Below are 6,598 nucleotides of genomic sequence, written 5' to 3'. Positions count from 1 at the left end.
AGTTATGGTCTTTTCTTTTCTGCTTAAGAAGATACTTTAATATTTCTTATAAGGACAGTGTAATGGTGATGAACCCTCTTTAGTTTTTCTTATTTGAGAAACTGTTTATCTCTCTTTCATTTCTGAATGACACTCTGGCAGAGTAAAATATTTTTGGTTGAATGTTTTTCCCTTTCAACATTTTACATATATTCTGCTGCTCCTTTCTGGCCTGCAGTTTCTGGAGAAATCAGCTGATAGTCTGATGAAGGTACCCTTGTATGTGATTATTTGTTTTTCTCTTGCTGTTTTCTCTTTACCTTTAACTTCTTTAAAAAATAGTTTATTTATTTATTTATGAAAGACACAAAGAGAGAGGCAGACATAGCCAGAGGGAGAAGCAGGGTCCTTGCAGGGAGCCCGATGTGGAACTCGATCCCAGGACGCTAGAATCACACCCTGAGCCAAAGGCAGATGCTCAACTGCTGAACCACCCAGGTGTCCCTCTTTACCTTTAATTTTTGCCATTTTAATTATAGTTTTTCTTGGTATGGACCTCTTTGGGTTCATCTTATTTATTACTCTGTGATTTGTGGACCTAGATGTCTATTCCCTTTCCCAGATTAGGGAATTTTCGGCCATTTATTCCGTCAAGTAAGTTTTCTACCCCTTTCTCTTTCTTCTCCTTCTGGAACCCCTATAATGTGAATAATATTATTATGCTTAATATTTGTCCCAGAGATCTCTTAAACTACCCTCATTTTAAAAAAATTCCTTTTTTCCCCCCTTTGCTGTTCTGACTGGGTAATTTGGTGATTTCCACTATTTTGTCTTCTGGATCATTGATCCATTCTTCTGTATCAACTAATCTGTTGTTGATTCCCTCTAGTGTAGTTTTTATTTCAGTTATTGTATTCTTCAGCTCTGATTGGTTCTTTCTTATATTTCTTCTTTGTTAATGTTCTCACTGTATTCCTCCAATCTTCTCCCAAGTTTGGCTAGTATCTTTATGATCATTGCTTTGAACTCTTCACAGGTAAATTATGTAACTTTGTTTCATTAGTTTTTTTTTCTGGTGTTTTATTTTGTTCTTTCATCTTTGAAACATACTCCTTTGTCTCCTTATTTTGTTTGACTTTATGTATTTCTATGAATTAAGTGGAACAGCTACTTCTCTTGATTTTGAGGGACTGGCAGTGTGAGCATCCTCTGTGTAGATTGTTTGTACCTGAAAGCTTTAGCTGGCTGGCCAGAACTGGAGTGGGTACAGGCCAGTGGAGTTTTAGCACATGCAGTGTTGGGGCCACCCTGACAGCATGACTGGAGTTAGAGCAGCCTTGGGGTCCCTGTGTACACCATGCTAAGGTTGCCTTGGCAGAATGGCTGTTGCAGGAAGCATATAGGGTGTCCCAGGTATGCTTTGCCAGGGTTACCTTGGCAGGTTAGCTGGAGCTGGGGCACATATTGTCCAGGGGATCCTGGAGTGCTTTATATCATAGTCACCCTGGTGGGATGAGCTAATATGGGCATGTGATGGAAGAGCTAGCCCAGAGCTTGCCACATTTGTCAAGGGGTTACTTTGACAAGGTGGCTGTTGCTGAGGTGGGTATAGGCTGAGATAGGAAGTTCTGGAGTATGCCATGCTTGGGTCACTTTGGTTGGGCAAGGCCAGGAAGGCACTGGAACATGCCTCATTGCATCTGCTGTAGCAGGGTGGTTGGAGTTGGGGCAAGCACAGGCAGTAGGCTTGAGGTATGCCATTCCAGGGCTACCTTGGGGACTAGCTGGTATGGGCTCAGGGCCTGGAGCTCACTGGGATGGTTTTAGCAGACCAGCCAGAATGCCTGGAACCTGGTCTTGTCTATACTTTCAAGATGGATGGGGAATGCCAAAAATGGTGCTTGCTGGTGCTTCTGAACCTGGAGAGAGTTGCAGTATTTTTCTGCCTATTTGGTGATACTCTAAGGTTAGTAAATGGATTTCTTTCACTTATAGTCTAGTTACCCTTTAAATTGTTATTCTTCCACTGTGCCCCAGAGTAGGTGAGTGTACACACAGGCCCCTCAGTGATATCCTTTCCTATTGTAGGTTGCCATGGCATGGGTGGGATTCTCGTTACTGTGTCTCAGTCTCTCCTACCTTTCTCTGTGTGGTCCCTGTATCATTTGTTGTGCAGAAGCTGTTCATTCAGCCTTCTGATATTCTTCAGGAGGAATTGTTCTATGAAAGGTATCAATTTGGTGTGTTCATAGGAGGTGAGTTCAAGGTCTTCGTATGCTGCCAAGTTCAGCTATCCTCTCCTTGAGCTCTGGAGGCAGTTTCAGGAAGAGCTATTAACTCTCAGGGACATATTTCCTTCCTTTTTTGAAAAAGCAATTTCTGGTATTTGCTATTCTAATTATTGAAGCATTGATGGAAATACTGATCTCAGAAGCGCTTGTTATGGTCTTTCTGATATAAAGCCAACCGATCATTCATAGAACACATATTCTTGATTTGGACAACTGATAGATTTAGAGTTTGAGCTAACTAGCATGTATGTAATCACACCTGGTCTATGATGAAATATTTAAAGCAATTTATAGACACAGCAGCATGTTCCTGGAGTTATTAAGAATATCTCTTTTATCTTACTTTTCTTTCCCTTCCTCTATGTTCATCTGTTTTGCTTCTTAAATTCCACATGGGAGAAATAATATGATATTTATCTTTCTCTGATTTATTGCGCTTAGCATAATACCCTCTAGTTCCATCCACGTTGTTGCAAATGACAAAATTTCTTTCTTTTTGATCACCACATAATATTCTGACATACATATACCATGTCTTCTTTATCTATTCATCAGTTGATGGACATTTGGGCTCTTTTCATAATGTGGCTTTTGTTTATAGTGCTCTTACAAGGAATATCTCTTTCAAGGAGCCCTATCCTGCTATTGCCAAAGTCCTTACTTCCTGACTTCTAGAACCATCTTGGGCAAAAAATGCCCAAGTCTTGGGCAAAAAAATGCCACACTTAGTTACTGGCCTTGGGTCAATATTGCCCATCAGGCTATCCTAGCCCTTATGCAGATTAGAAAAATGTACCCCTTCCTCCAAGTGGATGTAACCTTTGCCAGGTTACTTTCTCAATGAGCAGAGTGGGCTAGATTTTTGTACCCACTCACCACTTTGGCCAGGTGCCCTTGTGCCACATGGAGGAAGGGCCTTGACTATTGAAGTGTAGACTCTCATAAAACCTGTCACACACACACACACACACACACACACAGCCCATTTTCCCTTTTCCCTCAGCTCCTCATCTTTTACAAACAATTGTCCAAGTGTATCCTTATCTTTAAAGGACACACGTATACACACCCTAACAAAATGTAGAAAAATAGCTGTTCATTTCCTCAGGAACAAACATTCAGGCAAATGTTAGTGTTAGTTTATAGACAGACCAGAAATATTGTGCTTTCCCTCCCTCACTGTGCCCTCAATTTCTCCTACCCCCTCAAAAAACAAACTAGAAAATTCAGAGAGAGACAATTTAGCCTTGCAACTATTTCTATGATTAAAATTTATGTGATTAAAAATTGACTTCAAGTCGTGTATCAGTTAGGATTCTTTTAGTAGCAATGAATGGAAAATCCAAAATGGCTACAACTGTAAGGAAAATGTATTATCTTACTTAGCAAGACGTCCTGAGATAGGGCAGCTGCTGGGCTAATTAGTCCAATGACTCAAACAATGTCAAAATTCCAGATTCTTTCTATCTTCCCATTTTGTAGTCCTCATCATATCTGTTTATCACCTTCCCTGTCAAAATGACTGCCGTGGTTCCAGGCTTCACACAAGACACTGTCTGGAAGAATAAGAAGAGCTTTTTGCTTAATGTGCATTTTTAAAAGATTTTATTCATTTATTCATGAGAGACACACAGAGAGAGGCAGAGACATAGGCAGAGGGAGAAGCAGACTCCTCGCGGGGAGCCCAATGCAGGACTTGATCTCAGGACCCCGGGATCACACCCTGAGCTGAAGGCAGATGCTCAACTACTGAGCCACCCAGGCGTCCCTTAATGTGCATTTTTGTTTAATCAGTGAAGAAATTTCCTTCCTGAATCCTCTTTCCCCGCCCCACATTTCCCTTCTATCTCTTTGCCACGGCTTGTTTCAAGGTTACATCCAGACCAATAGCTTGTGTGAGAAATGGATCCCCCAAGACTGGCCTTGGACACAACTGCTATTTGCCCCTGGGGCTGAAATAGAAAGAATGAGGGCTTTTGTGTAGGTGTACAAGTGTGAGCGACATGTGTGTTCAAGGAAGTGAATAAAGTTCAGGACAGCTGGTGGGGAGCTTGCAAAGGAAGGATGCAGGGGCATAGCATGCATGGCATGTGGAGGAGTTGGCCTTTATCTTACCTGTCAAACCCTATGCATTTAATACTCATTTGTAGGAATTACCTTGAAACTAGATCTCTACTTTAAATTGAAATTGTTTTTTATTCACCACTGCTGTCCTCTGTGTGGGTGTCTTCTAATGATGCCTAAATAGAAAAGGATGAGATTGCTTATCACATGCTTTCCCATTTCCTCTGGGGAGGACTCTCTCTGTGAGGTGTCCGTGAGATTATCTGAGGAAACCATTCATAATAACAGGGCTCAGGCATTTCTCCCAGGACCCACATGCACAATTCTTCTGACAGCCTCACCTGGACCAGAGCAGCAGATCTAATCCTAGGACACCCCTCAGGCCACAGGACAGGAACTTATTTTCTATACATAGGCTACCCACACACTTCCCTCCTACTGACTTTTGCTGTTGAGGCAAATTTGGAGAGCATCTATATATTCCCCCAAAAAGAGTTACTCACATTCTCCCAAATTAAATGTCTTGCCCCAGGTCAGTTTTATTTTGAACCCTTTTTAGGCCTTGAACTGTGACTTGGAGTGTTTGCACTCCATATCACATCTATTTTAGTATCGACTGCAAATGTCGAGGTAATGACGTGTGATTCCTTTTCTGGAGTGCCATTGAAGATGCTAAAGGGGAAGTGTGTCACCAGATGACCTTCTGAGGTCTCCAAGAGGAGCATACAGAGGGGGAATCTATATCAACAAGCTGGCCTCAGTGAAAAGGAGGGAAGGAATGTTTGCCATGACCCTATATGAGCCAGGGGCTTTGTAGACATTTTGTTTAGTCTTGCCCCCACAGGTCTAACAGGTGAGTATTATCATCCCCATTTTGCAAGTATGGAAACTGAGTCTGAGAGAGACAAAGAAACCTGAACCTGCTCTAGGTGAGGTTTGAGCAGAGATGTCCTGCCTCTGCAATTTGTGCTTTTACCACCACATCATGCCGGGTTCTTGGCAGGGCTGAGTAATGCTTCATGTCCTAAAGACATTGTGATAAGAGATGAAAACCTTGGCTCAGGGGCCCTGGTGCTTGTGCCACAATTTCACCTTATCCTGGTGGGAGCAGCTGGGAAGATAAGGCAGGGAGTGGGGAAGGTGTGTTGGGGGGCAGGAAACAGGGCCAGCAGATTTTGTCCCACACCCTCTGTTCCTTTGGCATTCAGTATTTGGAGCAGATGCTCTCTGGGGACTCTGTCTTTGGACCTCACATTTTCAAAGAAATTCAGGCAAAAGACAGGCAGGTCATTGGTTCTGAGCATCATACCAGGTCTGAAATAGAAAGGTAACAATTCCCCTCTGAATAAGATGTTCTGGGAGCTGAAAAGACAAAATGAATTCCCATGAGTCCCCCCCCCCCCCCCTTTTGTCTGAGACAATTTTTCTCTTTCCACTGTGAAACCGCTGCTCAATAACCTTTCCTGAACCTCACAGTTTGGGTAAAGAAATAAATTTCCTGCTGCCACAGAAACAGCCTCTGACTTACCCAGCTACGGTGTAGGGTAGGAGCTCCATGGCGGTGAGGTGTATTGTATAAAAGACCGTCATATCAACCAAGGGCCCATTTATGTATTTATTCACTAGGGTGCCAGAGGTGCGTGCATGAAAACCAAGCTCCCTTGTCAGCTCAGCAGATGGCAGAGCTGAGTGGCCACACAGCCCAAAGGGAGGCACTGGCCATCCTTCTGCAAAATGCAGCCTGCTTGGACAGAAAACCTGCATTTGGGACGATGATGATACTTTCATGGATGGATGTTAACCCAGGTGAGCTTCCTATGGGACCCTTCGTTTCCTTTTTCATATTTCTTTACAAAGTAAAAAAAGCAAAACTAATGAATACTTTTTGAATATTTTGTAACATGCAAAGTATACACGTTACACCACAAGTCTAAAAGGGAAATCTGTCAAATGGTTCAGAGTGATTATCCGTAGTGAATGAGATTATAGGTCTTTTGTTTTTGATGTTTATTATCGGTTTTCCATAAACTGAACCTGATATACTTTCCTATTAAAAATAGAAATTAATCCTTTTATAGATGAAAGAAAGAATAAAGAATATAGTCAGTCTTCACCTCAAAGCACCAGTGTAGAAGGGCAGGAGCGGGGGGATCTGGATTCAGGCTTTGGCTTTGCCAACAGATGGCTTGATGTTCAATCTCATGGTTTTTTTTTTTTTTTTTTTTTTTTTTAAGATTTTATTTATTTACTCAGGAGAGAGAGAG

Source organism: Canis lupus, chromosome 19 (assembly GCF_011100685.1).
Source record: "Canis lupus familiaris isolate Mischka breed German Shepherd chromosome 19, alternate assembly UU_Cfam_GSD_1.0, whole genome shotgun sequence".
NCBI classification, from domain to species: Eukaryota; Metazoa; Chordata; class Mammalia; order Carnivora; family Canidae; genus Canis; species Canis lupus.
This window is presented reverse-complemented; position numbering follows the sequence as displayed.